Genomic DNA, 22,787 nt, shown 5'->3' with positions numbered 1-22,787 from the left:
CTGTAGGCGATCGCCTGGGACACGTGACAGGTCCCAGGCGATCGCCAGTGACGCTCGCACATGCGCAGTGGGTGCCTGGCCGTGAAGCCGAAAGCTGTCACGGCCGGGTGCCCACACTTGGAATGAAGACGCCGGCCGGGGGGGGGGAGGAGCGGAGCCCCGGCCGGCGCGTCGCTGGAAAGTGGAGCAGGTAAGTGTATGTTAATTAAAAGCCAGCAGCTACACTTTTTGTAGCTGCTGACTTTTAATAAACATAAAAAATGACTGAAACACCCCTTTAAGGGACTCCAATGTGCCCCTACCCCCCACAGGCCCTAAGAACTAGTATCCCCACTCGAAAATTTCAGGGCGGGTCTTAAACAGAACGGGGTGTGGCCTTGACAGGAAGGGGTGGGTCATATTTAAATTAGGGGGTGCACGAGTTTAGTCAGGCCTAGGGCAGCACAAAACCTAAATTCACTACTGACTTAGGCCCGGATTCACATACATCGGCACATATTTATGCTAGCGTAGCGCATCTAATATACGCTACGCCGACGCAGCGCAGAGAAGCAAGCACTGGATTCACAAAGCACTTGCTCTCACTCGCTCTTAAAGATACGCTGGGTTTCCTCGGCGTAAGCAAGCGTAGGTGGAAGTGGGCGTGAGCCATGCCAATGAGGCGTGACCCCATGCAAATGATGGGCCAAGCGTCATAGAAGTACTTAAAACGAACGGCGCATGCGCCGTCCCGTGGGCGCATCTCGGTGCGCATGCTCAGAATCACGTCGGAACTACTCCCTAAGATACGTCGAATCACTGCCTACGACGTGAACGTAACCTACGCCCAGCCATATTCACGTACTACGTAAACGACGTAAAATACGGCGGCTCTGTTCCTTGGTCCATACCTTTGCATGAGTTGCGCCTCCAATATGGGGAATAACTTTACGCCGGACGTACGATTTACGCAAACCATGTATATTATGCGCCGGGCCCAACTACGTTCGTGAATCGGAGTATCTCCCTCATTTGCATATGGGAGCGGAAAATGCACCCAGCGTAAATATGCGCCAATGATACAACGGCGTAGGCAAGTTACGTCGGTCGTAGGGAGCCTATTTTTAGGCGTATCTGAGATCGTGGGCATGGTGCACAGATACGACGGCGCATAGTTACACTTGCGCGGCGTATCTCGAGATACGTCGGCGTAAGTGCTTTGTGAATCCGGGCCTTACAATTTGCACAGGGCACTTTATTTAGAGACACCATTAGAGTTTTTTTTGGATATGCATTACAATTTATTTTGTATATCACAGTATATCGATATGTCAATACTCAACATTTGATTCTTAGCGCTGCACCGTTTTCTCTTCATCATTTATATAAATATTCCCCTATGCCATTTAATGGTTCTTTTCCACTTTAACCCAAAACTGCTTTTCTTTGCACCCAACACTATAATAATAATAAAAAAAAAAAAACCTGTGACTTTGGATTGAATAATTGATGTCCCGTTATACTTATGAAGGTTATTACATCTCAATAACAATATTTTGCCCAACAGGGTTAACTTGTAACCATCCCTGTTATTACCAATGTCGTAATGCATTATTTAAACACGCACGCTGTGATTAATTATTAAGCGGATATTCTAGGAAGCCTCATAGAGCGGCTAAGTAAATAATTTGCCCTTTAAACTTCATCTCAAAGACTTTGCTTTAGCAGATTCAGGTCATGGCACTTTAAATAAATAAAAAAAAAAAAAAAAGGAGAGAATGAAAAAGGCAATCCTTGTAAAAAAATATATATATTCTCCAGCTCTGCTGTTTTATTTTGTGCCGGTACATGAAAGATTTTCACATAAAATATGGCAATAATATAAAAAAATAAAAGAAAAAAGCACTTTTGTGCGGTTACGAGGAGCTACAAGCCTCGTTTCAAGGTCTTTCCCTAATCAATCCTCTTACATAGGACACTTTTTATATAATTGAAGATCAAGTAAACTAAATGGTACCGGTGTAAATTCTCTTGATCTTCTGGAAACGATCAGACGTTTGCTGTCTGAAGGCTTAGCGCTTATAAAAAAAAAAGTGAAAGAAAAAAATAATCAAAAGGACTTTGTTATATTTAAGGGGGGAAAAAAAAAGACAATGGAATCTTACCTTAGCTCCAGCCTGTATTTTGTACAGGTACTTCTTTGATGTTGGTTTTAAGTAGCGCGTTTGTGTCCCTATTGGTAAAAAAAAGAAAAAAAAGATTGTAATTTATCCCGACAGCCAACGAGGGTATTGGCAATTCTGAAGCTTCATTTGGGCCAGACCAAACTGTTTAACCAAAATTTTAATAGCGGCTCATGGAACAGTAAAGGCCTGGGCCTTTGTCCATCAGAACCAATGGTCCAAATGCCTCCATCACAAGAGTAAACAGAGTGGGCTAGATTCAGGTATCATTTACGGCGCCGTAATTTCAAATCTGCGTCGGCGTAGCTTTACGCCGATTCTCCAAGGCAGATACGTCGAAAAAATAGGCTTCCTCCGCCGACGTAACTTGAATGCGGCGGCGCCCCCTCACACACCCGCCATTGCCACCCGGGGCATGGAGAAAGGTGGCAGATTGCCTCTGGGGGAGGCCTGCCTACTCCCAACTCCTGCAGTCCGGCTCCTCTCTCGAGTACACGCACAAAATACACTTAAAAAAAAAAAAGAAAGTTGTGTGCAATATTACCTTGGCCGCTAGGGGCGCTTCCGTTGTTTTCGGCGTAGAATATGCAAATGACCTAGATACGCCGATTCACAAACGTACGTACGGCCGGCGCAATTTAGTTACGTCGTTTACGTTAGGCTTTTTCTGCGTAAGGTTGCTCCTGCTATTAGGAGGCGCAGCCAATGTTAAGTGTGGACGTCGTTCCCGCTTCGAAATTTAAATTTTTTACGTCGTTTGCGTAAGCCGTTCGCGAATAGAGCTGGACGTAATTTACGTTCACGTCGAAACCAATACGTTGTTGCGCCGTACTTGGGAGCAATGCACACTGGGATACGTACACGGATGGCGCAAAACATCAATCACGTCAGGTCATCATAGATTTACATAAAACACGCCCCCCCTTCCACATTTGAATTACGCGTGCTTACGCCGGCCCCATTTACGCTACGCCGCCGCAACTTACGGAGCAAGTGCTTTGTGAATACTGCACTTGCTCCTGCAAGTTGCGTCGGCGTAGCGTAAATAAAATACGCTGCGCTGCCGTAACTAAGCGCGCCCCTACCTGAATCTAGCCCAAGGCCAGTATGCTTTCCTTTGGTGTCATTCATTTATAACTTTTTTTTTTTTTTGCAATCATTTTTTATGAAGTATGAACAGAAAAGTCTTGCATTTGTTTAGTTACAAACATTTAGCAAACAATTTTCCAAGATAGAAAACGTCAATAAACAATATAATAAACTGATGTTAACCACTTCACTTAACCTCCTGCCCAGACAAATTTTCAGCTTTCGGCGCTGACGCATTTTGAAGGACAATTGCGCGGTCATACAACGCTGTACCCAAATTATATTTTTATCATTTTCTTCCCACAAATAGAGCTTTCTTTTGGTGGTATTTGATCACCTCTGCGGTTTTTATTTTTTGTGCTATATACAAAAAAAGACAGAAGATATTGAAAAAAAAAAAAAAAAATGTAATTTTTGTTATAATAATATCCCAATAAAAAAAAAAAAAAAAACATTTATTTTCCTCAGTTTAGGCCAAAACGTATTCTTCTACATACATATTTTTTGTAAAAGTTATAGCGCCTACAAAATAGGGGATCCTATTGTACATAGGGACAACCATCTGTCACCTCCCCCAGTCACTCCCCTCCCCCCACAGTTAGAATCACTCCCTAGTGAATACATTAACCTATTAATCGCCCCCCAGTGTTAACTCCCTTCCCTGCCAGTCACATTTATACAGTAACCAATGCATTTTTATATCAGGGATCGCTGTATAAATGTGAATGGATCCAAAAATGTGTCAAAAGTGTCCGATTTGTTTGCTGCAATATCGCAGTCAAGATTAAAAAAAAAAAAAAACGCTGGTCGCCGCCATTGCTAGTAAAAAAATAATAATAATAAAAAGGCTATAAATCTATCTCCTAGTTTGTAGACCCTATGGGCTAGATTCAGGTACGAGATACGATGGCGTATCTCCAGATACGCCATCGTATCTCTGAGTTGCGGCGTCGTATCTATGCGACTGATTCTTAGAATCAGTTACGCATAGATTTCCCTAAGATCCGACCGGTGTAAGGGTCTTACACCGTCGTATCTTAGGCTGCATATTTACGCTGGTCGCTAGGTGGCGCTTCCGTATATTTACGCGAGGAATATGCCAATTAGGTAGTTACGCCGATTCAGAAACGTACATCCGCCCGGCGAAATTTTTTACGTCGTTTACGTTGGGCTTTTTCCGCCGTAAAGTTACCCCTGCTATATGAGGCGTATCCTATGTTAAGTATGGCCGTCGTTCCCGCGTCAAATTTTTAAAATTTTACGCCGTTTGCGTAAGTCGTTCGCGAATAGGGCTGGACGTAATTTACGTTCACGTCGAAAGCAATGACGATTTGCGGCGGAATTTCGAGCATGCGCACTGGGATTCTTTCACGAACGGCGCATGCGCCGTTCTAAAAAATACGCGGGGGTCACCATTAATTTAAATAAAACACGCCCACATCATCCCCATTTGAATTAGGCGGGCTTACGCCGGCCCACATGCGTTACGCCGCAACTTAGGGCGCAAGTTCTTTCTGAATACGGAACTTGCACCCTAATTTACGGCGGCGTAACATATCTGAGATACGTTACGCCAGCAGAAAGATACACTTATCTTTCTGAATCTAGCCCTATAACTTTTTCGCAAACCAATCAATATACGCTTATTGCTTTTTTTTTTTTTTTACCAAAAATATGTAGAAGAATACATATCGGCCTAAACTGAGTACATTTTTTAAAAAAAATTAAATGGATATTTATTATAGCAAAAAGTTAAAAATATTGTGTTTTTTTCAAACTTGTCCCTCTCCTTTTTTTTTAGCGCATGAAATAAAAACCGCAGAGGTGATCAAATACCACCAAAAGAAAGCTCTATTTGTGGGGAAAAAATAATAAAAATGGCATTTGGGTACAGTGTTGCATGGACGCACAATTGTCATTCAAAGTGTGACAGCGCTGAAAGCTGAAAATTGGTCTGGGCAGGAAGGGGGTGAAAGTGCCCTGTAGGGAAGTGATTAAAAAGAGTAAACACAGTTGATTGATAATAAATGGCTTCAGCCAAACACTAACCATGAGTGAAAGAAAAGTTTTTGTGTTATCATTCATATTCTAAGAAAAATGGCCAAGAAATCATAAATTCTACCAGGGTATGTAAACTTATGAGTACAACTGTATATAACTGGACCTGGGGAAGAGGGTTCCTCTTTGCTGTCCGTTTAGGTCAGGGTTTCTCAACCAGAACCCTAGGGTTCCTCCAGAGTAGGGATGCGCAAAACACCCCCCTAGTTCAGTTTGCACCAGAACATGCGAACAGGCAAAAAGTTTGAGCGAACATTCGAACCCTATTAAAGTCTATGAGACACAAACTTTTTAACCACTTCAATACTGGGCTTTAAAACCCACCTCCTTCCCGGGCCTATTCTGGCACTTCTCTCCTACATGTACAAATCATCATTCTTTTGCTAGAAAATTACTCAGAACCCCCAAACATTATATATGTTTTTTTAGCAGACACCCTAGGGAATAAAATGGCGGTCATTGCAACTTTTTATCTTGCACCGTATTTGCGCAATCATTTTTCAAACATTTTTTTTTTGTAAAAAAATGGTTTCAGAAATTAAAAAATAACAAAACAGTAACGTTAGCCCAATTTTTTGGTAAAATATGAAATATGAGATACACCGAGTAAATAGATACCTAACATGTCATGCTTTAAAATTGCGTACACTCATGGAATGGCGCCAAACTTCATTACTTAAAAATCTCCATAGGCGACACTTTAACATTTTTACAGGTTACCAGTTTAGAGTTATAGAGGAGGTCTAGTGCTATAATTGTTGCACATGCTCTAACGCACGCGGCGACACCTCACATGTGTGGTTTGAACGACGTTTACATACGTGGGCGGGACTTACGTGTGCGTACGCTTCTGAGCGCAAGCTACCGGGGACAGGGGCATTTTAATTTTTTTATTATTATTATTTATTTTTTATTTTACTTATTTATTACACTTTTTTTTACATTTTTTTTTTCAATCGCTTTTATTCCTTTTACAAGGAATGTAAACATCCCTTGTAATAGGAAATGTGTTACAGGTCCTCTTTAAGGAGAGATGCAGGGTCAATAAGACCCCACATCTCTCCTCCAGGCTGGAAAGAATATGATCGTGAAAAAAAATTCACAGATCTCATTCAAACTAGCCGCAATTGCGGTTTGTTTACTTACGGGGACCCGGGCGTGACGTCATCACATCGCGCCCGGGCCTCCGACGGTCATAGAGACAGTCATCTCTATGGCAAACATCCGGCGGACGGCGATCATCTCTCCAGATGGCGGCGGGAGGGAATGTCCCCTCCCGCCGCCTGTAAGAACGATCTAGCGGCGGAATCGCCGCTATGATCGTTCTTACGGTGTGCAGGATCGCCGCCGCTAAAAAATGAAATCTCAATGATGCCTCTGGGTGCAGGCATCATTGAGATATCCCCCCACAAAGCCCAGGACGTCAAATGACGTCCACCCGGGATAACAGGTCCCCGTTTTGGACGTCATATAACGGCGTGCGGGTATTAAGTGGTTAAAGGCTTATATGCAAGTTATTGCCAAAAAAGTGTATGGGGACCCGGGTACTGCCCCAGGGGACATGTATCAATGCAAAAAAAAAGTTTTTAAACTACCGTTTTTTCAGAAGCAGTGATTTTAACCACTTCCATACCGGGCCAATTCTGGCACTCCTCTCCTACATTATTTTTTTATAGAAAATTACTCAGAACCCTCAAACATTATACAGTAAAACCTTGGTTTGCAAGCATAATTCATTCCTGAAACATGCTTGTAATCCAAGGCACTTGTATATCAAAGCATTTTTTTACAGGGTATAAAAGAGAAGCACCTCTAAGGCCTCGTACACACGACCGTTTTCCTCAACAGAATCCATCAAGAAACTTGGTGGCAGAGCTTTTTTGCCAAGGAAAACGGCCATGTGTATGTTTTTCCATCGAGAAAACTGTTGAGGAACTCGACGAGAAAAAAAGAGAACAAGTTCTCTTTTTCCTCGTCGGGAGTCTCAATTTCCTCGTCGGGCTGGTTTTCGACGAGAAACACGTTCGTGTGTATGCTTAGAAACCCGCGCATGCTCAGAATAAAGTATGAGACGGGAGCACACCTTCGGTAAAAGTAAGGTTCGTAATGGAGATAGCACATTCGTCACGCTGTAACAGACTGAAAAGTGCGAATATTCTCTTACCAAACTTGTACTTAAAGCGGGGGTTCACCCAAAAAAAATTAGGATTTTTTGTACTCACCGTAAAATCCTTTTCTCTGAAGTCCATGGACGGACACAGCTCCTTAAATCTTGACAAGTGGGTTATGTTCCCTGTTTACAGGAGAGGACTAGGCAGAAACATGTTAAATAGTTAAATACATGTTACAGTAACAGAGTTGAACAGCCCCGCCCAGGGGGCGGTCCCTCCAAACATAACCCTCCTCACTGCAGCTTGCAGCCTCAGTTCGTAACAAGCAGTACAAACCTAAAAAAGAGGGGTGGGAGCTGTGTCCGTCCATGGACTTCAGAGAAAAGGATTTTACGGTGAGTACAAAAAAAACTATTTTCTCTTATCGTCCATGGACGGACACAGCTCCTTAAATCTTGACAAGTGGGATGTCCCCAAGCAGTGTCAAAAAACGAGGGGTGGGAAATATATCAGTAAAACCAATTTTAACTTCACCCCAAAGCAAGCAGAGCTCCTCAACGGAGGAGGTGCAACTTTCAACAGCCACCGGCAAAAACTAGCGGCTGAAAAAAAAAACATCATAAGATGCACTCACAGCAACCATGTAAATTCTGGAAAAAACGGACGAGCAAATCAGCGCCTCGCACACCTGTGAGACCGACGCATGATGTCGGAAAAAAACCCCCCAGGAAGTACCAATTGCCCTGGTCGAAAGTGCCGTGACCGGAAAGGGGGGCCCGCCCCTTAGGAGCATAGGCCTGTATGACGGCCTGCCTGATCCACCGAGAAATGGTGGTTGACGAGACCGCCAGGCCCTTTTGTGGACCAGACACCGACACAAAAGAGAGTCAGAAGCTCCGAAACGGAGCCGTAGTAGGCTGGTATACCCGCAAAGCGCGTACCACGCCTAAAGTATGAAAAGCCTAAACCTCCTTCGGAAGAAGGGAAGGTCGCGGGCGCACCATCACCTAATCCTAATGGAGGATCAAGCATGGCGGCTTGCAAGAAAAGACCGCCAACTCAGAAACCCCTCTAACAGAGGTAAAGGCCACTAAAGGGGCCACCTTCTGAGATAGTGTCAAGAGAAAATCTCTCTGATGTTTCCAAAAGGAAGGTTCCTGAAGAACCGAGAGCACCAGAGTCAAAACTCATGGGGGAAGAGATGGGCCAAGAGGGAAAGTATATGACAAACCCCCTGCACACAAACAAAGGGGACCCACCAGGGAACGGGCCGCAAAAAGGCCACTAAAAGAACACAGCCAAGGCTGAAATCTGCCCCCAAACGGTGCTTTAAGCAATTTTTAGATCCACTCCAAGCTTTAAAAACAGCAGGACCCTGGACACCGAGAGTACGTCTGTGGACGTCACTCCATCCCTTCGCACCAAGAAGGGTGCGACGGTAGATCCTCCGGAAGAAGACTACGGTGCCCTGTTGAGATGACCGAGTCAGACCGACCCCGGTCACCTAAAGTCTGGCTTCCAATAACCATGTTGAGCAAGTCAGTGACTGTACAACAGGAGGAAGTATGGGACCTTGAGACAAAGGAACCTCCTGCCCTGGCAACCGCCAGGGTGCCTCCGCTACCAGGTGCACGATATCAGTGTACCAAGGACGCCAAGGTCAATCTGGAGCGATTAGAATCATCAGGATCTCCTCAGCCTCCACTCTGTGGAGCGGCCGAGGAAGCAACTACCATGGAGGAACGGCAAAAAATCACTGATACAGACCCCACAGGGCCACCAGCGCGACTGACGCGTCTGTACCAGATCACTAGACCTGGCCACTAACTTTGACACCCTTGCAGCGGAGACGAGCGGCCAGGAGATCCATGCCCTGTGAGGCTCACCTTCTGCAAGGGAGCCAAAACACCCCAAGCACAAAGACCAGTCGCCCTGGTCCAGCATCTGGCGACTCCAGTAGTCCGCCTGCCTGCGTTCCTGATGGTAGACCGCAGCCACGGCCGTGGCCGTGGCGTTGTCCGGCTGAAACCAGATCGGTCGACCACAAGGAGAAGCATAGCCTGATCGCCTAAAATAGTAGGACAATGAACAGTAGACAGCACCTGGTATTCCCAGGCGGTCTCCCACCAGGCACTAGCCAGGCCCGACCCTGGGTAGCTACCAAGACCAGACACATTCAGGGAGGTGTGGCCGTAGGTCCACGCAAGTCCAGCGACTCAGGGCCGACTGGACCCCCCAGTTTTGTGAACCCCCCAGGTTCACAACCCGTGAGCTGGCATCCGTCGTAAACACCGACCACTGGAAGGAAGAAACAACTTCCCGGACCGAAGAGTCGGGGATCTCTGTCACCAACTCAGAGAGACCCTGACTAGGTGGCGCCCAGGAATCTAATGATTTCAGAGACAAGAGATTTTTACCACCTGGACAGTATTTCCCCTGGAAAACCAGGGTGTGGAACTGGGCATACAGTACCGCCTTGAAGGAGGCTACCCACAGGCCCCGAACCAGCAGGCGCCCGGAGAGAAGACCAATTGCGTGATGCCAATACCTTCACCGCAGACTGAAGAGTCTGCAATTTCTCCAGGGGAAGACCTTTGCCACCGAGGAGTCTGGATCAACACTAGATACTCCAACACTGAGTCGGAACCTAGCATGCCCAGGATTTGAACCCTGGGTCGCACACATGAGGCCCATAGAAAACCCCAAAACTCTCGTCCTGCAGGAAAGGTAAAATTACCCTGCAGCTTAGCAAATCCCACACTGCCCAAGGCAGACCGACGGGCCGGGAGAGGAAGACACAAGGAAAGAACTTTGTTCTGTGGATAGGAGGAAACCCTATCTAGTACTCCGAAGAGACCACCCCGCAGACCCACTGGTCGGAGAGCAGGGAGGTTTCACCGAATTGTGAACCTGCAAGCCGCCCCTCCCACCTAGAGACAGGGAGGGAAGGCTACATACATTGGCAGGATTTGGGTGCCGGCGTGATTGGCTTACGCACCCAGGGACGGATTAGTCCCCCAGCTGGGCCTTTGACGGCCTGGGAGGGTTGCCCCTAAATAATACACACATAGTGTGTATGTATAGTATGTAGGTGTATGCACACATGTCTTTGGAGGAAACCGGAGTACCCGGAGGAAACCCACGCAGACACAGGGAGCGACAATGCAAGCCCCAGGCAGATTGGCGTCAGTGTCCAGATTCGAACCAATGACTCTCTCGCTGCCAAGTAATAGAGTTAAGCACTACACCACCATGTGCATAAAACCATTCTGAAACAGACTTTTTTTTTTTTATTGAAAAGCCTGTGGCGTGCAAAACACAACCCAAAAACTTCACCCGGTGCAGGGAAAAAGTGCACACACATAAGGAGGTGCAACAAAAACCTGTGACGGGTGCATCGTCAATAGGCCCTCCGAAGAGGGCCTGACCCTGATCCCCCGGGGCGCAAGGCTCCTGACAGGGACTGAGGTTGTCAGTGATCCATGCAGCCGAAGCCACATGAACCCATCCAAGGCCCATGTAGCCGAAGCCAGCACGGACCCAACAGTGAGGCTCCCCCGAAGGGAGACCCCATGAGAGCAGGCGAACTAAGCCATTCTGAAACAGACGCCCTGGATAACAAAGGCGCAGCATTCAATGAAGCATCACAGACCTATATGAGGCCCTGGACCAGCTGGTCCGCTAGCCTAATAACTTCAGGAGAGAGTCGGTGCTCCTCCACTGCCTGGTGCAAAATGCTCACTCTGTGAGTTGAATACAGCACTAGGGGTCAGGACTACTCCAAGATGGCCGCTGAGCATTCAGAACGCGGCTACAGGAAAATGGCCGGCACAATGTAAGCTGCGCCACAGCGCGGCTACGACAAAATGGGCGCCAATGGGAGTTTTCAATGTAATTGAAAAACCCCCCAAAAAATGGCGCCAGCGCCGACTGAGACCCCAGTGTAGTGGCCACAATAGGTCGCAAGCCAGACCCCAGCATAATAAACATGGAACGGGTCAGTACTTCGGATCTTCTATCAGTCAGATCCATAAAAGCGGGGGTTCCCGCCCGGCGGTGAGGGACCACAAAAGCCCTCAGTGGCTTTTCTCATTCCGCATCTCAGAAATTATCAAAGAAGGGCACAGAAGGAAAAAACCTACACAGCGGTCTGATTTGTGTGAGCCAAAAAAGACAGAGCCCTCGGCGGAAACCCAGCTGCACTATGCAGCTTAGGAGCGTCCCTTGCAGCAGTAAAAAGCACACCCATAAATGCCTTATTCTGCTTTTTTTTTTTTTAACTAGGTACCTAGTCCATGGTTTTTTATAACAGAGCATTCCCCAGGGGATAACGGGGGAAGGGGGCACTCTTTTACCACCCGCCCGCAGTCCACCCCCACCCTGGCACAAACTGTGTCCAGGACTAACAATACAAACTCTGTGGGAATCCCAGGTGCTAAAACCTGCTGCCACCACCGCCATGTGGGGAATAGGGTGACCATGTGTCCCGGATTGCCCGGGACAGTCCTGCATTCTGCAGGTCTGTCCCGGGCACCTTCACTCTGGGACAATACAGTGTCCCGGAATGAAACTGACACAGGTCCCAGCATCAACCCCTCAGAGCTTAAGATGTAACACCCCCCCAAACTAGTGAAGAACTACAGGTCCCAGCATAGATCTGTGAAATGTATGGGGTCACACCCTTAGATCTCATGGGTTCATGCTGGGAGATTCAAAATTGGGGGGGATGGGGGTCACATCTTTAGATATCATCGGTTCATGCTGGGATTTGTAGTCCTTTACTTTAGGGGAGTGTGACCTCCCCAAAGTTAAGGACTACAGGTCCCAGCATGACCCCCCCCCCCCCCAAAAGCTGAAGATGTGAGACCCCCTGCCCCCCAAAGAGTGAAGAACTACAGGTCCCAGCATACACCTGTGAAATCTATGAGATCACACCCTTAGATCTCAGGGGTTTCATGCTGGGTGTTGTAGTCCTTCAAATTGGGGGGGGGGTCACATCTTTGTATTTTAGGAGTTCATGCTGGGACTCGTAATCCTTCACTTTTGGGGGGAATGTGACCCCCAAAAGTGAAGGACTACAGGTCCTACCATGAACCCCTCAGAGCTGAAGATGCGACCCCCTCCCCAAACTAGTGAAGAACTACAGGTCCCAGGATGAACCGGTAAAAACCATGGGGGGGGGGGGTCACAATGTTTTTTTATAAAAAGTTATCTTTTTTTTAGAAAGGGGGGGGGGGGGTGTCCCTGTATGGCAGTTTGGAAATGTGGTCACCCTAGTGGGGAAGGACCCAGATACTGACTCCAATATTTACATATAGTGTGTATTATAATATGCACACCTGTCCATACAAATAGACAAAAGCTCCTAGAGCCCTAATTCAGGGCCTCTCACCCACTTGCTGCGCTGACCAGGGGTAACCAGGGGACTCCCTCAGGAGGAGACTGCCCAGCGCTGCCTGTGAGAGGAAAAGAACCGTGAGGTAACTTCTGCAGGGACCTGTGTTTAAACAGGAAAAGCCTCCTAGGGCTTTATTATATAAGGATAAGACACAGATACAGCATAAAAAGCAAAACCGTTACAGGTGTCACCAATCAGTCAGCGTCTGCTGAAGTATAATCATAAACATCTGTGCTCATCACAGGGCTTTTTACCTCACAGGAAAGCCCAATACAAAAAAGAAAAAACACAGGCCAGATAACACAGTCCCCTCAGGAAGGCCCCCTCCCCCCCTGACAGCGGCAATGTTAGCAATGCAGCAAGGGAAAGGAGCAGGGAAGGGAGAAGGGACCCCCGAACCCCAGGAATGCCCAGCCGTACCAACCCACCGAAGCAGGAGGGACTGTACTTACCCGTCCAAGCGAGGACTCGCTGACGCATTCCTGACAGAACTACAACCGAAATGGAGGTAGCTGTCGGCCCGGTCCACTGTGAGTGAGGCAACACCACAGCCCAGTCATATGTGGACCTCGGAGCAAAGCTCCCCGGCCACCCCAGGAGTCATGAGGTATGGCGTGGCAGACCAAGCCTCTTTGCAAAGGTGTGCCCACGCTTGCTGGTCGGACTGAGTAGACTACAAGGATCTATATTATCCAGCCTGTCTCTCAGCCGACAGTTGAAAGAAGATTCTTCAAGAAAAAGTAAAATAAAATAAAATTTCTTCTCAGGGCGCTGGGCCCAAAGGGAGCCATACGTCCTTCTCCTTGCTGCAGTGAGGAGGGTTATGTCTGAAGGGACCGCCCCCTGGGCGGGGCTGTTCAACTCTGTTAATGTAACATGTATTTAACTATTTAACATGTTTCTGCCTAGTCCTCTCCTGTAAACAGGGAACATAACCCACTTGTCAAGATTTAACTACTTGCCGACCAGCCGCCGTCATTCTACGGTGGCAGGTCGGCTCTCCTGGGCGAGAGCACGTAGTATAACGTCAGCTCTTAGAGCGGCCACTAGGGGAGCGTGCGCGCCGCCGGAGGCGCGCGCGCCCCCGACTCCCGTGCGTGTGCCCGGCAGGCGCGATCGCCGCCGGGCACACGCGATCGCTCGTTACAGAGCGGGGACTGGGAGCTGTGTGTGTAAACACACAGCTTTCGGTCCTGTCAGCGGGGGAAATGCTGATCTTCTGTTCATACAATGTATGAACAGAGGATCAGTGTTTCCCCTAGTGAGACCACACCCCCCCACAGTAAGAACACACCCAAGGACATACTTAACCCCTTCCCCGCCCCCTAGTGTTAACCCCTTCACTGCCAGTGGCATTTTTTTAGTAATCCAATGCATTTTTATAGCACTGATCGCTATAAAAATGCCACTGGTCCCAAAAATGTGTCAAAAGTGTCCGCCATAATGTCGCAGTACCGAAAAAAAAATCGCTGATCGCCGCCATTACTAGTAAAAAAAAAATATATTAATAAAAATGACATAAAAATACCCCCTATTTTGTAAACGCTATAACTTTTGCGCAAACCAATCAATAAACGCTTATTGCGATTTTTTTTTACGAAAAATACGTAGAAGAATACGTATCGGCCTAAACTGAGGAAAAAAAATGTTTTTTTATATATTTTTGGGGGATATTTATTACAGCAAAAAGTAAAAAATATTCATTTTTTTCAAAATTGTCGCTCTATTTTTGTTTATAGCGCAAAAAATAAAAACCGCAGAGGTGATCAAATACCACCAAAAGAAAGCTCTATTTGTGGGGAAAAAAGGACGCCAATTTTGTTTGGGAGCCACGTCGCACGACCACGCAATTGTCAGTTAAAGCGACGCAGTCCCGAATCGCAAAAAGTGCTCTGGTCTTTGACCAGCAATATGGTCCGGGGGGTAAGTGGTTAAGGAGCTGTGTCCGTCCATGGACGATAAGAGAATTTTTTTTTTAATTGCATCTAGCAGATCCAGCATGTTAAGGACATTACATTTCGGCATTTTTTTTTTTTTCTCGGTACATACCTTTATATCCTGATGTTGTCCAGGGCTTCCGGGTCATGATGACTGCAGGACTGGGCGTTCCTATCCTTCCGTTCGATGATTGACGTCTTGTGAAACAGGTGACCTGTCGCACAACGCGCGTCACCAGACGTCGGGAAAGAGTCGAGCTGCGAGTCGGCACTTTACGGGACCTGCGCAGTCAGCTCTACACGGAGCCCAATTTTTTTGTATAATGTGAAAGATGATGTTAAACCAAGTAAATAGATACCGAACATGTCACGCTTTAAAATTGGAATGGCGCCAAACTTTGGTATTTAAAAATCTCCATAGGCGTTTCTCCTCCAGGCTGGAAAGCAAAAAATATTCACGATCTCATGCTGACAGCCGCGATCACGGCTTTGTTTACATCCTGGGCCCGTGCGTGATGTCATAACGTCACGCCCGGGCCTCCGATGGTCATAGAGATGACTGGTGACCATGTGGTTAAATCTCTATGGTCGTCATCCAGCGGCGGCGATTCTTTCTCCGGGTCCCTTGATGGCACGGGAGAGCCCGGAGAAGCACCGGATGGCATCCCCTCCCTATCGTGCACAGAATTGCCGGTTGGAAATAATGATATGTAGCTGCAGGCATCATTCAGATTCCCCCCTGAAAGTCAACAACGTCATATGATGGAGTGTGGTAGGGAAGTGGTTAATAATGCTTAAAGTGAAACAATAAAAATTAAATATTCCTTTAACCACTTGCTTACTGGGCACATAAACCCCCTTCGTGCCCAGGCGAAATTTCAGCTTCCGGCACTGCGTCGCTTTAACTGACATTTGCGCGGTCGTGCGACGTGGCTCCCAAACAAAATTGGCATCCTTTTTTCCCCCACAAATAGAGCTTTATTTTGGTGGTATTTGATCACCTCTGCGGTTTTTATTTTTTGCGCTATAAACAAAAAAAGAGCGACAATTTTAAAAATATATATATATATATTTTTTACTTGTTGCTATAATAAATATCCCAATTTTTTTTTTTTTAAAACTATTTTTTTTCTCAGTTAAGGCCGATATGTATTTTTCGGCGTATTTTCGCAATATTTTCGACTGGTTTGTGCAAAAGTTATAGCGCCTACAAAATGGGGAAAATAATTATGATTTTTTTTATTATTTTTTTTTTTTTACTAGTAATGGCGGCGATCTGCGATTTTTATTGGGACTGCGATATTGCGGCGGACGTATCGGACACTTTTGACACAAATTTGGGACCATTCACATTTATACAGCGATCAGTGCTATAAAAATGCACTAATTACTGTATAAATGTGACTGGCAGGGAAGGGGTTAACACTAGGGGGTGAGGAAGGGGTTAAATATGTAACCTGGGTGTGTTCTAACTGTGTGGGGGGAGGGGGGTGACTGGGGGAGGTGACCGATGCTGTGTCCCTATGTACAAGGGACACAGATCGGTCTCCTCTCCTCTGACAGCACGTGGAGCTCTGTGTTTACACACAGAGCTCCACGTCCCCGCTGTCTTACCGACGATCGCGTGTACCCGGCGGACATCGCGGCCGCCAGGTAAACGCATCGGCTTCCCAGCGATGCGCTGGAACAGTGTTTGCGCGCTGCACGCGGGTACTGCACTTGAAATGACGTCCAAAGACGTCCAGTTGGCACCTGAGAGCCGCGCTGTTGACGTCTTTTGTCAATAGCGCGGGTCTCAAGTGGTTAAATATTGTGCCTGGGGGGATCCTATTAGTCTGCCTGTAAAGTGGTGCATCTGTGCAATGTGTAGAACAGTGCCGCAGCAAAATTACAGTTCTAAAGGAAAGAATTTAATTTAAAATTGCTCGCGGCTGTAATGCATTGCCGGCTCCCGGTAATATAGATAAAAAATCAAGAAAAAAAATTGGCGTAGCCCCCCCCCCCCCCCCCCCAGACTTTTTGGTGTGGTATGATTTTAAGGAGAACTCCATGCCAAAATAAAAAAAAAAATTGGCATTGGTTCCCCCCACAATCCATACCAGGCCCTTATCCGAGCATGCAGCCTGGAGGACATGGAAGGGGGGGGGGGACGACGACGAACGAGCACCCCCCACCTGAACTATACCAGGCTACATACCTTCAACATGGGGAGGGTGCTTTGGGGTCCCTGATGTTTTGGGGATTTGCGAGCTACAAAAGGCACAGGAAATTTGGTCAAAACTGTTGTCAAGATGAATGCCGTATGTTATCAAAAAATACTGGAGGAACATTTCATTCATCAGCCAGCCATGACAATAATGATCCAAAACACAAGGCCAAGTCCACCTGTCATTGGCTACAGCAATAAAGTGAAGGTTCTGGAGTGGCCATCTCAGTCTCCTGACCTCAATATCATTGAGCCCCTCTGGGGAGATCTCAAACGTGCCGTTAATACAAGACAGCCCAAGAATTTACAGGAACTGGAGGATTTTTGGATTTGGAACAGTGCACCAAAGCAAGGTCCATAAAGACATGGATGAGCAAGTTTGGGGTGGAGGATCTTGACTGGGCTGCACAGAGTCCTGACCTCAACCCAATAGAACACCGTTGGGATGAATTAGAGCAGAGACTGCGAGTCAGACCTTCTTGTACAACATCAGTGCCTGACCTCACAAATGCGCTTCTGGAAGAATGGTCAAACATTCCCATAGACACACTCCTAAACCTTGTGGACGGCCTTCCCAGAAGAGTTGAAGCTGTTATAGCTGCAAAGGGCGGGGCCAACTCAATATTGAACCCTACCAACCAAGACTGGGATGGCATTAAAGTTCATGTACGTGAAATGGCACGTGTCCCAATACTTTTGACAACATAGTGTATGATGATGGTTTGGAGGTTTTAACTAAGCTTCATGCCTAATATGTTTTTTTATAAATGTGTGCAGAAAAAATGCATAAATGGCTCTGGCAGTAAAAAGTTACATGTCGCAAAATGACAGATTCCCACCCAGCTTTTCTTTGGACACAAACCATCTGGTGAACTGTCATTTATTGGGGGTAGCACTTCTGTTGCAGCACTACTAGCACTACCACTGTATTACTGCCAACACTATTATCATGCTAGTGCTACCACTTCTACAGATCCCCAGCTGTAGCTAAGGGTCCAGGCATGCAAACTGGTATTGTTTGACCAGTTTTTTGGTCGTTTTCCAAACCGTCTAATAGGCTGGGCTCAGGTAGAACTCCGTGACGGCTGGTGGTCAAACAAATTGAAAAAAAAAAAAATAATCAATTGCAGCCTCACTGTGCCATCAAACGCAAGCCACTGTGCCAAACGCAAGCCACTGTGCCAAACGCAAGCCACTGTGCCATCAAACGCAAGCCACTGTGCCATCAAACACAAGCCACTGTGCCATCAAACACAGCCACTGTGCCCATCAAACACAGCCACTGTGCCCATCAAACGCTGCCACTGTGCCATCAAATGCTCCCACTGTGCCATCCAATGCTGCCAATATGCCATCCAATGCTGCCACTGTGCCATCCAATGCTGCCACTGTGCCATCCAATGCTGCCACTGTGCCATCCAATGCTGCCACTGTGCCATCCAATGCTGCAACTGTGCCAATCCAATGCTGCCACTGTGCCGTCCAATGCTCTCAATGCTACCACTGTGCCATCCAATGCTGCCACTGTTCCAGTCCAATGCTGCCACTGTGCCAGTCCAATGCTGCCACTGTGCCGTCCAATGCTGCCACTGTGCCGTCCAATGCTGCCACTGTGCCATCAAATGCTCCCACTGTGCCATCCAATGCTGCCACTGTGATCCCCCCACCCCTGCCCGCTCGCCATTTGCCCAGCACTTATCCTGTCTCTGTGGGGCACCGGGTGATGGCGAGTGGTGTCTTCTCCCCTTCATGTGTCTTCTCCCCTCCATGCGTCTTCTCCCGTCCTCCTCTCCTATGATTGGACGCCTAATAGGCATTCAATCACAGCGCCTGACGTTTCAGGCAATCAGGCGACCGGTAACAGACCCGGTAACCTGATTGGCTTTTAGAGCCATTAGAGCAAAAGTCTTCCAAAAAACACCCCCACCTCTGTAATGCAGGTGCGCGGTGACCGAAAAGGGGGCGGACACCTGAATAGAGGGTGTCAGCACCGACCATAGATAGATCATGCAATGCATGATTCTATATATGCTAATTAGCGAGTGATAGGCGAAGGGGGGGGGGGCGCCGCTCCTGCGCCCTTTATGGACGCACCGCCACTAGCAGAACTCATGTTTGACTCAAATCCAAGGATTACCCTTATTTGTAATAAGTTCCTTGTAGGACGGCCCAACTATCTGAGCAAGCTAGACGAGCATAAGCTATATTCAGCCTATGCCATGGCAGCAGGTAAGCTGATCTCTGTAACACAAGCGGCTCTAAAAAATAACGACCCAAAAAAAACCTTTTTCATCTAGAAGGATATTTGTTAGTTAGATGGCAGGGCGTGTAATTATTACCGCTGTACCAGCTAATCCATAACATCAGTTATTTCATAGTGTAAGTTACCAGGGAGATTTGGATGTCATAGACATTGTACTTATTCACGCTGGTGTCACTTTATTTCTGAAATCCCCAGCAGGATAAGACGGAGGATTTACAATAGCTTTTCTTGTACATATTTATTTTTACAGTTTAATATTTCAGCCGTTGTGATTTAACACAGTCCTAGGGAGAGATAAGCAAACTTCTTCAAATCTACTTTGATGTTCCACATAAGTACGTTACGTAGCCAAATGTTCATGGAGACCTGAGAATCATCACACCTAGTGTATATCGCGCACTTTTTTGCCCTGAAAATCAGGGCAAAATCGTGGGTGCGCGATATACGCCGATACCCGCTTTCCCGCGCCGAGTTTTGAATACTGCGCCGACATATACCGAGCGCAGTACACTCGGATATATTCGGCCAGTCTCGGCTTCTTCCGCAGTCACGTCCTGGACGTACAGGACGTGAGCGCGACAGTTGCCGAGCCTGCCCGAGTGTACTGCGCTCGGTATATGCTGGCGCAGTATTCAAAACTCGGCGCGGGAAACGAGCGGGGAGGACGCGAGGACGCCGTGAGGACTCCGCAGAAGGACGCCGGACCCGCCGAAGAAGACCCTGGACCCGCCGAAGAGGACACCGGACCCGCCGAAGAGGACACCGGGCCCGCCGCAGAAGGACACCGGAGCCGCAGAAGGACACCCAAAGCCGCAGAAGGATGCCGGACCCGACGAGGCCGCCGATGGACGCCGCGCAAGACACCAAAACTGAAAGTACAAAAATAACTTTTTTTCCACAGGATTGGGGGTCACTTTAGGGGAGCGCGTTATACCGCGATAAATACGGTATATGAACTTGGACATCCCATTGCAAAATCATGGACATTAATATGGAAGTGACCCCCCTTTGTGGATAAAGCAGCCCCCACTCTTCTTGGAAGGCTTCCCACAAGATCTTGGAGTGTCTCTGTGGTTATTCAGCCAAAAGAACATTTGTTAGGTCAGGTACCGTATATACTCGAGTATAAGCTGACCCGAATATAAGCCGAGGCACCTAATTTTACCACAAAAAACTGGGAAAGCTTATTGACTTGAGTATAAGCCTAGGGTGGGAAATGCAGCAGCTACTAGTAAACAATGCCCATCTGCAGCCTTAGTGTGCCCATCTGCAATCTCACTGTGCCCATCTGCAGCCTCACTGTACCCATCTGCAGCCTCACTGTGCCCATCTGCAGCCTCACTGTGCCCATCTGCAGCCTCACTGTGCCCATCTGCAGCCTCACTGTGCCCATCTGCAGCCTCACTGTGCCCATTTTCAGCAGTGGCGGCAGGTGCTTAAAAATTTTTTTTGGGGGGGGCGCAAACAATCTGAAAAATTCTGGAAAAACAACATCAATTGCAGCCACTGTACCAAACTCAGCCAATGTGCCCAAACGCAGCCACTTTGTCCATCAAACGCAGCCAATGTGCCCAACACATGCAGCCACTTTTTCCATCAAACACAGCCACTGTGCCCAACACATGCAGCCACTGAGAAGGTGTTCTATCGAGTTGCACTCAGGACTCTGCATCCCAGTCATGTTCCTCCACCCCAAACTTGCCCAGACTAAGACGGGGATTCTATTAAAGTTCATGGGCGTGTAAAGGCAGGCTTCCCAATACATTTGGCAATTTAGTGTATGTAGAGTAATGCACCATAAAGAGGTAACTAGTCCATTAATGAACTGCCAAGAAGTTATGTCCTATACATACTGTAACGGTCACCACCGTTTACGATATTCCCATTCCATCAACCCACGACAGCTTATCTGACACTCCACAATCCGACAGGCACGATTCATTCCATTCCCCAGAATAACCGAGACTCACACAGCTCTGGCACTGGTTTCAAAATGTATGAACTAACTTTAATGGTCTCTTATATACAGTACAGGCATGTTTGCAGTAATCAAAGGAACAAATGAACTCTCCACCCACACATCACACAATGGGGGGGCTTAAATCACATTCTTTTAGAGAATGACATTCAGAGAAGTTAATTATTCCCCAGACGTCCGGACTCCGATGCCAAGTGATTCACCTGCATAATACACATTTCTATGTCAGACGTTTTGGCACCTATTTAACATGACCTAATTACTACAGCTGAGAAGTCACATTCCTTTACTAAACATAATTGACATGCTAATTCCCTAACCCTGAAAGGAGACATCTGACCTTTAGACTGCTAACTCACAACACATATCTATCATCAATAGCATCTTCACATAATGAAAGGACTTAGGAGCAGACGTAGCTAGATTCACATAGAGTTAGGTCGGCGTATCAGTAGATACGCCGACCTAACTCTGAATCTGCGCCGACCTAAGTTTAAGTGTATTCTCAAAGAGAGATACACTTAGTCCTATCTTAGGGTGCAATATTTAGGCTAGGTGGCGCTTCCATTGCGGTCGGCGTAGAATATGTAAATCACTAGATACGCCTATACACGAACATACGCCCGGCCGACGCAGTACAGATACGCCATTTACGTAACGCTTTATCAGGCCTAAAGTTATTCCATCAAATAGTTGGAATAGTAATGTTAAAGTATGGCTGCCGTTCCCGCTTCGAAATTCGAAAATTTTACGTCGTTTGCGTAAGTCGTCCGTGAAAAGGGATTTACGTCATTTACGTCCACGTCGAAATCAATAGAACCGTGCGGCGTATTTAGCCGCAATGCACACTGGGAAATGTAGGCGGACGGCGCATGCGCCGTTCCAAAAAAACGTCAATCACGTCAGGTCAAAGCAAATTATCATAAAACACGCCCCCTCAGTCTATTTTGAATTAGGCGCGCTTGCGCCCGCCGCATTTACGCTACGCCGCCGTAAGTTAGGAGGCAAGTACTTTGTGAATACAGTACTTGCCTCTCTGACTTAAGGTGGCGTAGCGTAAATACGATACGCTACGCCACCTTAAAGTTGCGCGCCCCTACCTGAATCTAGCTATTAGTTAGCATCTCAACAGCCTAGGTTAAGCATTGAAGTAGACACTCTTATTGACCGAATGGGGGTCAGCATGAAATCAAACTGTAATATTCCAAGATCCTGCAAAACATGAATTATCAGTAATGTCCCATCTCATGTAATTTATAATTAATATTTCTCAGTCATCCTATGCCCAAAAGGGGCACAGGGTGACCCTAGTCTCAAGAATCATTAGTGACGCTGGCACAGGAGTACCCCTCATCCTTCAAAAGTCTCTGGGTGTCCCGGGCCATTCCGTTACACATACCTCCCAACATTTTGAGATGGGAATGAGGAACACCCACTTTCAAAACTATGTAGGCATAGGACACACCCCCTTAAAGGATTATCCAAAAAAAGGTTATTTAAATCCACAAGGACATTTTTTTTACCACTCCTATTCTTTTATATTGGCTTTTAAATTTTACAAATGCAGCCATTTCGAATTTGGATC

The sequence above is a fragment of the Rana temporaria genome, chromosome 9 (genome assembly GCF_905171775.1).
Source record: "Rana temporaria chromosome 9, aRanTem1.1, whole genome shotgun sequence".
In the NCBI taxonomy this organism is placed as follows: Eukaryota; Metazoa; Chordata; class Amphibia; order Anura; family Ranidae; genus Rana; species Rana temporaria.
The sequence above is the reverse complement of the archived record's forward strand: the minus strand, read 5'-3'. Positions refer to the sequence as shown.